This window comes from Ixodes scapularis, unplaced genomic scaffold, assembly GCF_016920785.2.
Source record: "Ixodes scapularis isolate PalLabHiFi unplaced genomic scaffold, ASM1692078v2 PGA_scaffold1__304_contigs__length_218370807, whole genome shotgun sequence".
Taxonomy (NCBI): domain Eukaryota; kingdom Metazoa; phylum Arthropoda; class Arachnida; order Ixodida; family Ixodidae; genus Ixodes; species Ixodes scapularis.
Window position 1 is genome coordinate 186,663,362 of NW_024609846.1, and position 10,346 is coordinate 186,673,707.

Consider the following 10,346-nt stretch of genomic DNA (forward strand, 5'->3'; position numbering starts at 1 on the left):
AAATTTCTCCAGTTCGTTTTACAGCCAGTCCCTTAGTGATACTGCTCTATACATAGAGTAATGTTCATTATGACGCTGAGACCAACAGGTTTTCTATAAAAAAAAAGGTTACAGAATTTTGAATTGGAAAAGGATCTCTTTAAAAGAATATTGAGTATTCTTTCCTATGCTGCTTGCAACAATCATGCAATGTCACCTGAATAATTGATCAGAAAATAAGAAAAGTACCTTCGAACACTTTATTTCGGTCCTTGAGAAGACAAAGTGGAGCCCCGTGGTGTTTTGCCTTAGTTTTCAGATGCTGCATGTAACGTGATGTGCTAAAGAAGAGAAAACAAAGAAAAAATAATTAAATATCTGTATCAAGTCAACATGTGCAAATTGAGCTTTGTGCATAAGACACAGCCCCCCTCAGCCCATTTAATTATTAGTCATGCATCTTATACAAAAGTCAAATGGACATAGCCCCTAATTGTTCATCCTGTGATCCGATATCTAAAACCTATGTTTGACTTGAGGGTCTTGTTCTCCTGTTCCTTAGTCAAAACCGATACACTTCATTCAAGCTTAGATTCGTTCGAAACTGTGAAAAAATGCAATGCCGGAATTACAATAGTGATTTGCTTTATAATGTGAAACATTTTTTGAGGACTGATGAACCAACCGGAAAACTCGATCCAGTTTGAGTAATGCTTTATTTCTAAGGTTCATGAGATGTTGCAGAAGAGTCTATGTAAAACTGGCTAAGCTCATATCCTAGACTTTTCTAAGTTTGGGCAGCCACTTAAAATCTCCTATTAGAACGAAGGGCTACTTGCACTCTTTCGCGTCGTCGAATCAGGTGGTCAGCCTCGAGTGCTTAGAGAGCACGAGCATTAAAAACTTTATTTTCTCTTTAGAAAGTTTTCACAGAACTGAGGGGGTGAGAGAGTGCATTTGTATTAAAACTGCTATCAAAAACTGGGGACTAAGCAGTAGCTTCCTCCCCAGTCCCCAATCCAGGGGTGGAACTCATGAAATGTACTTGGGAGTAGCCACGGGAGCAGCTGAAACAGCTGTTTTGGAGCAGGTTGGGAGCAGCTAAAACTATGCTCTGGAGCAGGCTAGGAGCAGCTCAGATCAGTTTTTATTGCCCTTCAGCTTGTGTCTTAGACAAGCACTGGAGCAATATCAATCGTGCTTAGCAGCACAGATTAACATGAGTGGTTAGGGACCTAAGTAGATGGGATAACAGCATAACAGATGCGAAAACTTGAAACTTTGTGAGCCTTACCGCTCATTCACACTGGAAGCGGATCCGCGTTCGCAAAGCGGCTGCGAACGCGCTTGTATAAAGATCCAGTACAATTGCATGCGCACTTGATGTCATCGAGTGCATGTGCAATTTTACTGGGTCTTTATACAACCGCGTTCGCAACTGCTTTGCGAATGCGGATCCGCTTCCAGTGTGAATGAGCGGTGAATGAGAATCAAAAAGCAAGTACCCCATGTTTCTGAAGATAGTATCCTTGACATTTTCTGAGTGGATTTCAGTTGCTCAAAATGCAAACCAGCACTGCTTATCGCACAACCCACACGTGCTCGACATAGTAATTATATGTGCGAACCACGTGACGTGCGTAAGCAACGGACGTGGAGTTGCATGGAGGAATAGGGAAACAAATTTCGACTTTAACCTATTGTGCAACTCGATATCGAAGCAGCAGACTACGATTAACGAAGTTATCGTATTTGAAGCGATAAGCAGGAGCAAGGTTAATGTATGCCGAGCAGATTTACCACTCGCGTAAGAGCTGCTGGCCGGCAAGGTTTCGGATCGGACAGTGTTTCAGTTCTATCAAATCACAATTTATCTTGCGGGAATGCAGTTCCAACTTCTAACGATGAAGTACTAAAAGGAATATTTTTCTCATTTGTTTTCAACTGGCTGACGTCTGGATCCCGGGCCGCAGAGCCTCAGGCAATCTGACGCTTAACGGCTCGACCTCAGCTCAGCCGACTTGCTTAACCGCTTATGGTTAAAGAATAACAATCCAGTCGCAGGAGGTGGTGTAGAGCTTAGAATCCCGAGTTTTTTCGCGCGCTTCCTACTCGGGATACACAGGGAGAATAAACAGAACAAAGGATTACAAGGCCGGTCAGTCTAAACGCGCTCATTGTGGCCAATCAAGTCAATAAAACCGAAACCAAGACAAAATAAAAAAGCTTTTGGCGCACGTTTTGCCATTTGGCGCATAATGGCACGAGGTAATAACTGCGGCGCAGGATGGCGCAGACACATGCGTCTGGCGCAAAATGGCGCAGCCGTTCCACCCCTGCCAATCTCACAATTTGGGAGCTCCATCCTATCCACGTTTGAGCACACCTGTGCACACGCTTTTGAGTCGAGCGAGTTAAAAATTAACAGAGTATTTTTATATGGCATGCATGTTTGTTTGCAAGCTCCACACTTTGTGCACCTGATTACCCCCGAAATGTGATCTAGCCATTTTTTTTTACCCAAGTGCCTACCACTCAAGGAGCTCACTTGGCCACTTCGTCAGCGCATTCTGACTGCGCATTTTTTTTGTTGCCCGTTGAAAGGGAGATTCTTCCTTATAATTTTCTCTAAGAGATTGTTCTGATGTGTGCAAACGATGCATTTTGGTGTACCTGCATGCCATATAGGTACTTCAATTCAGAAGTTGGTTTTGGAGCTGGCAAAGGCATAGGGTCAGATGCACGATTTTAAAAAGCGTTCTCTCTGCATGAGTGCTCATACAAACCAAGCTGTCCTCAAGTCCTGTGCCGTTACCTGTGCTAGAGTCAAATCGGTCACACGAACCATCCAACACACCAACTGACCAATAAAAAGTGATAAAAGGTTCACCCACAAATGCTGTCGCATTTAAATTGAAAACAGGACAAGCTGAAACAAGCAACCCATTAAAAAAGTACCATGAAACTTTCATTACATCAGTTATTTTATATCTACTAGAAATAAATATGTGAAGCCAACCGCTTAAAATTAATTTACAGAGACTATAATCGGGTCTGCACAGATAAAGAGGAAAAAGCCAATCTTGTGGAAGGCCTTCTTAATAAATGTGGCCTTTGATCTAGTGAAGCTGTACATTTTAGGATAAAAATAAATGTTAGACGCAGATTTTTCTTCATAAATTGTAGACAAATCGACATACGACTGCGACTGTGGAGGGGAGGGGGACAGAGGCAGCAGCTGCAGCTTTCTTCTCCTAGCACCTCAACCAAGTCGCATTAATTTGGATTGTGGGGACCTGTACCTGCATGTCGTGGCACAGAAATCTGGCGAGCACTGTGGATTTCCAAGCCAAAACATGCAGGCCACAAGACATTTTTCAAGGAATTGGGTGGCTAGCAGGACTAGTTGGCAGCGAAGCCACTGCCACCCACCGTGGGAAAAACCCTGGTTAGATGTGACCAATATTGTCCAAACAGTTTTCAGAAGGGTGCTGTCAGTCACATCAGGTTTACTTTTATCTCAGACAAGCTAGATTTTAAAAACTGAAGTATTTACTTGCCAGCAAAAAACATGTGCAGCCAACTCCACAAACTGACTTTTTCAAAGTTCTCAATCGTCAAAAACTGCTCCACGTTGTACAGTTTCAAATGTAGTTCCTGAAAAAAAAAAAAGACAAACACGAATGACAATCTATACAAATGAGAGTTGCTTAAATTGTAGCTGGCTATAAGTATGCAAGGTAATCTCGCAGTGCAATGGCCACAGGAGACTGCCAGAAATCAGCGGACCTGTGCTCTAAGAAATTCCTACAAACAAGACTAAAGAACCATGCAGTTCCCTTTAGTTAAAGGTTACATTATAATGTGTTAGAATATACAAGAAAGCAGATTTAAAATCTTCTTGCAGCAAGACCTTTCTTCTTGCAGCAAGACCTTTCTTCTTGCAGCAAGACCTTGTATGCATCCACATAAACTAAGCGAAAAATATGCATTTAGAGGACCCTTGCAATATTTGTCGCCTTGGTCAAGATACTTTATATACAAAAACTACCTAATTAAGCTAGTTAAGAAAAAGGTAACCTATAACAGTTATTCTTAAGAGGTAATTCTATTATTTTACCTGACTTTTTTATTAAAGAAATAAACAAGGAAAAGTAGGAACCGTCTATGCTCAGGTTTATTGCACAAAGTGCCTGTATCCGTGTTATTACATCTTATGTTAAAGCAGCGGTTGCTTTTGTAAATTTTCATCCAAAATCTTTACTTTACTGAAGGCAAGCGCATCTATTTCCATCGCTGAACAAGCTTTCAACTGGCACACTCGGTGGAATGGCTTGCACACACAAGGATTTGTTCCTGGTTAAGACTTTAACGATACACAAAGCCATTGCCGCTGAGGTTATCTTTCTCCACCACTGCGCCTCACAGTACGCACAACTTTTGGAGGGAGTTGAAACAAAAAAATTCTCCTCGTTTATCTGTTGTCAGTGTTTTCTCTGTATTCATAATCCAAAATGCGTAATCTTTTTGGTCGTTGTCTATCCATGACAATCTAGATATAAGGTATGCATCAGATTATGCTCCTCAATGTAACTGTAATTAGAAAGATTAGAAAATTAACTACAAAAGAACATTGCTACTTTTTTTTTATCCAGAAAAGAATAATGTGATACAGAAGTTACTTCTAACAAACTTAGCGAGAAGTTACAGAAGTCACTTCCCACAAACAAGAAAACAATTGTTACATTAATATGTTACTTGCAACGTGTCACTACTTAATACTACCTGCGAATCAAACGTGGCAAATCATTGGCTACAAAAAGCCAGCAGCAGGTAACCTAGTAGGCTTGAATTTAGCTATAGTAACTAGATTCAAATAAATTTAGCATATTAGGTTTGAATGTAGCTATAGTGCATAATAACACCAGTTGGGGCCAAAACAATGTAACATGTGATGGACACTACTACATAACTTGTCGGAAAAGTGACACGAGCTAGATCAGCGTTGTCTCCCTCTCAGAGTCCTGTTCGATCTGTAATAACTCAGACCTTTTACTTACCATGAAAATACACCAGCGAAGTTGACTCCGTAACTCGAGTTGTTCAAATGGTTAAATCATCAAACGTTGTTCGACATTTCGAGATGCTAACCGTATCTTCTGAAAAACAAGACATACACAAGGCTGTCAGAATACCAGTTTGAGCACGCGAGAGTAGCTTAAATCGCAGTTGGTACTGGACATGCAAAGTAACCCTGCATTGCAAGTATGGGGAGGCTGCCAGAGATCAGCCAACTTGTGCCCTGAAAAACCTCTACAAAACAAGAATGAACCATGCTTTTCCATTGCGAAGTTAACTCATAACCTGCTAAAATATGCATTAGAAAAAGGCTTGATACATGCTCCAACTGGGGCTTTAGTGGCACCATGTTAGATGTGGCTGATATTGCTACAACAGTTGTTGAAAAAGTGACATCAGCTACATCAGCGTTGCCTCCCTCTCAGGGACATGCTCAATATGTAAGAAATCAGACTTGTGACTTACCATAAAAAACACAAGCGAGGTTGACTCTGTAACTCGACTTGTTGAAATGGTTAAATCATCAAACATTTATCGACGTTTCGAGCTGCTACCTATTTTTTCTGAAAAACAAGACACACAAGACTGTCAGAATGCTAGTTTAGGCAAGTAAGAGTAGCTTAAATCACAGCTGGCACTAGACATGCAAAGTAACACTGCAGTGCAAGCATGGCTGCAGGAGGCTGCCAGAGATCAGCCAACTTGTGCCCTGAAAAACCCTCTACAAAGCAAAAATGAACCATGTAGTTCCATTTTGAAGTTATGGAAATAAAATATGGAATAGAAAAAAGCTTAATACATACTCAAACTGGGGTTTTAGTGTGCACCATGTTAGAAGCGGCTGATATTGCTACAACAGTTGTCGAAAAAGTGACATCAGCTACATCAGCGTTGCCTCCCTCCCAGGGACATGCTCAATCTGTAAAAGCTCAGACTTGTGACTAACTATAGAAAAACAAAAGCAAAGTTGAGTCCGTAATTCAACTTGTTCAAATGGTTAAATCATCAAACATTGCTTGATGTCTTGAGGTGCAAACTGTATTTTCTGAAAAACAAGACACAAGATTGTTTGACTATCAATTCAATCAAGTTAGAGCAGCTTAGATAGCAGTTGGCACTGGACATGATAAGCAGTCAAGCAGTACAAGCATAGCTGCAGGTGGCTGCCAAACCGGCCGACTTGTGCTTTGAAAAACCAGTATAAAACAACAAGAAAAACCACGCAGCTTCACTTACTTCGAAGCTTAAAAGTTACTATTTAATAATAATACATTTAAATATTGAACGAATAATTACTTTGTGCGAGAGCAAGGGGCAAACAAGTTGCAAGGAGATAAGCTGCAAAATGGCAGGATGCTGGTTGCTGTAATTAAACAGATGCAGACTCCTGATAACACAGGATATGAATACCATATCATGTCAGCCACATCTGCCTTGACATTGTAGCACTCGCACTGCATGCATGCATCACCGGTTCACAGCAGCGTATCGCAGCAAATCATGCATTTGCTCTGGGGGCTCAAAATTTTATAAATCAAACAGCTTTGTTTACAATTATAGGATGACTTCCAGTTTTAAATGAACGAGTGGAAATAAGTTTTATTTGCATACAGTTTCCAGACTTCTGTGTGGGCTTTTGCGAGTCGTTTCAGTTGCTTGTTTAAGATGGTGTGTCCTGGAGCATTCTCAGATTGAAAATTGGTACAACTGCAGAACCGTCATTATCAATGAAAGTATAAACAAAATATGACATAATTCGCTTCGATATTTGGAAGTTTTGAATATTCCCAAAGCCCTTCCTTACACTTCTTAAAAGGTTGGCGTCAGCCACATTAGTGTTATCTCCCTCTTAGAGACACGCTAGACGTGCAGGAATTCAAATTTGCACTTACCATAAAAAAACATACAGATTCAAGGGATTTCTGTGGAGACTCATTTGAAGCCCTTCAGCAGCGCTAAAATCTTGCGATGGGCCGTTGTTCGCTTCACTGCTCCCATTTTCTTCAACCCCTTCTCCAGGTTGATTTGGAAGATTAGTCTAAAGCCGGGAACACATTTGCGAAAAAAAGCCGAATTTTGTGCGAAAACCGCACACGAAAATCGCACGGCAGCTAGGCTCCTCCCCTTTTCCGAAAATCGGGAGCGGTTCGAAAGATCTGCAGCGCCAGATATTTTCGCACGGCGCCTCCGAATTCGGGGCGGAGGAGCTCGGTGAGCGAAAGCCCGGAACAGGACGGAACGAAAAGATACGATCGGCTCGCAACATGGCGGCTCACGCAGCTTCGGAAGCAGCGCAGGCAACATCGTATGCCATCCCTGCGTTCTCGTCTCAACCATCGTAGAAGACCCTGTCTCTATCAAAGGGTGGTGGTACAAAGGCTCGCGTGGCATTCAACGAGGTTTTAATAGCTGAAGTTTTTAAGAGGCGCGAAATATGGGACGCCAGTTCGCCAGGCTACCGCACAGCCTCCTGAAGTCGGAGCACAAAAACCGCAGTGCATTGCGATTTCCGCGCCGCGCATTCCACCTCATGTGGCTCGTCTTCCGAAAAAATCGCAAGCTACGATTTTCGCAGCCTCCGATTTCTCTCGGATTTTCGGTTCGTTTTTTCGCAAATGTGTTCCCGCCTTAAGAGGATATATTGCATCATCTAACATTAATGCCATGCTTGCTTCATGAATACTCAGCCTGGTGAAGGTAAAGCCATTTTTTTTTCTATTATCAGGTCAGACTATGGTAGTGTTGGATCATGTTAAACCTGAAAGACTGCTGAACAAACACACATTCTATACACTGACACGCTGTTTATACACAAGCCCGCGTTTGCCCACACCAGGTGTGGGCACTGCGCATGCGCAGAAACCAAATTAGCGTGAAATGAAGTGTGCGCGCATGCGCAGTGCCATCGACAGCGCTGCCGCAGCTGCAAGACGTCAGTGCTGCGTGTTGGTCTATACAAGATATCCATGTTTCCCAGCCTTGAAAGTTACAGCTTAATGACAACCAGTGTTCACATGTTATCAATTCATTATAGAACTGCATCAGCGTAATTCTTTGTAAAATTAATACAGATCAAATGTTTGTGCGAGTTGTGAAAAAGGGCATTGAGGCACGATAAATGAAAGGGTGATATAGATTATGTCATTCTATGACATATCCTGTGGACTTGACACATTTTAAGATTCTCTCCCCGTTGAATAAACTCGAGACTGGCCAAAGCTTCCTTTAGATAGGTAAATTCAACACGCAAAAAGCTCCAAACAAGACCCATACCACCTTCAAGAATGGCATAGGCTCTTTAAACATTGGCTGACGCTCGGTGACAAGGAAGCGTGCAATTGTTGTTGATGACGCCTCCTGAAAAAATTATGAGCTTGCATCTCAGACGATTTGAATCTGCAGGAACGGTGGCTAAGCTCTTTACAAACAGTCTGACTGCAGAGCCAAGATTAATGCATACAATTTTACAGTCCGTGGAACAGTGGTATCACGTGCCCTCCTGAGTGGCGCCATGCAAGTAATGAGTGGACGTATATTGCTTTAATATACACATAGAATATTATGAGCATAAAAATTAATATCAATACGATGGTCTTAGACCATGTGGTTGGGGGGAATCAGCGTACGGTGACACAGGTGCATTCTGTGAAAAGAGAAATTCATCAGCTGCATTGTGATTGCTAACTAGTGAACGCGCATCACGCAGTGGTGATACACCGGTAGGAATCAGTTCATCGAACGACGTTTCCTCGACAGATCGTTTCATCAACAGCTCAAATTTTTTTTTTTTTTTTTAGGGTGGGGGGGGGGGGGGGGGGGGTTAATAACCTGCACGAGACTGTCGCCGCGAAGCGACCTGTACGGGTCGGTTAGGTGGGTTAACATTTTTGTAATGTGCAGCCGCAGGCTGTCACCGCGAAGTGGTGTGAACGCAGGCGGGAGTGTGGGTTAACGCGCACTTCACCGATACACGCGTGGCGAAACGACCCTGCAGCGTGAAATTCGCGTAACGAGTGCCGATGAAACGTTCGTGTCGACGAAACGTGTCCATGAAAAGTTGTCCACGAAACGTTCTTCCGCGAAACGAATTTCGACGAAACAATAGGGACCCCCCGGCGAAAAGAGCAGGCTACAGGCCGGGCGAACAACGTTGCGAAACTCGTAAAGCACACTCACGCACTCAGACAATGCGTTGTCATGTGCTTTACTGCAACACTCCTGCCAGCCAGCAGGGAGGCACTCACTTGATCGAATGACGTTTTAGCGAACGCCCACGTTTCATCGAACGACACTTTAGCGAATAGTCGGACGCCGCGAAGCGGCGTTTTCGGGTGGGCCAAGTGAGTTCATATTTTTGTAATGAGTTGCCGCAGACTGTCGCCGCGAAGCGGCGTAAAGCGCAGCGCGACGGATGGGTTAACGCGCGCCCCCGTTATTCGCTAAAACGACCATTCGCTCAAATGTCGCCGTTCGCTAAAATGTCATTCGCTCTTGTGATATGGACCCCAGCCAGCACGCGCGAACAGCCTCCCAATCGCTACGAACGACGAACCGCGCGTACCAGCGAGCTCGCGACATGACACAAGGTTCAAACGAGTACCGGACATGAGCTTTCAATTCTGAGAAGAACGTCAAACACGAACTGAGATAGCGGCGACCGTCATTGAACCCGAAAGTTTAAAGCGACGCAAATCCGTGATTGCGTTCCTTTCGACGAAATAAGTGTCAAAAATGCGAACGCATATATGACAGCCCCCAATCAATGTTAATAAAAAGAGCAGAACAAACTCACCGTTTTGATAACAACAAGGTAGTTTAACGTAGAACAGTCGCAACCGCAAAAATCACCAAGCGCTTTTACCCCTCGACAAAACAAGCGCGGTAGCAAAACAAGGAAAACAAGCGAGCGGAGATGGGTAGATGAAGAGATAGCGGTAGTGTGATTGTACTAGACAAAAATCTTACCTCGAGCCTTTTCGACTAAGCGGTAACTAGCGCCACCTCGTTTCGGAACCTTTATTATAAGTTGTTTAACAGTGCAATAAATGATATTTTAAAGAGTGAGAACCGTTGTCTATTAGTCTAAACCAAATAAGACAATTTTCAGCTTGTTGCAAACAACTTTTGTTGTTGTTTACAGAATCGTAACTTTAGATTTACGGACAAGTCAACCGTATTTCAGATTACGGATGCTTCTCCGTAGCTTTTAATGAGAAGTTCTACGTTTTTTTACGGATTGTTTTTACCGTGTATGTTAAGCTGCTTCTTTTTCCTAGTTTTGCGAGGCT

At 43.0% G+C, this 10,346-nt stretch overlaps 1 long non-coding RNA gene across 1 annotated transcript; it reads right to left on the reverse strand.

Annotated features, from left to right (window-relative positions):
* Window positions 1-6,076: 6,076 nt before the first annotated feature.
* On the reverse strand, window positions 6,077-9,913 carry LOC121836191. The gene is made up of 4 exons (XR_006077823.1): window positions 9,851-9,913; window positions 8,335-8,415; window positions 6,951-7,096; window positions 6,077-6,103 (listed from the first exon to the last, which is right to left on the reverse strand). It is a non-coding gene; the product is annotated as an uncharacterized LOC121836191 (long non-coding RNA).
* Between the last annotated feature and the right edge of the window lie 433 nt (window positions 9,914-10,346).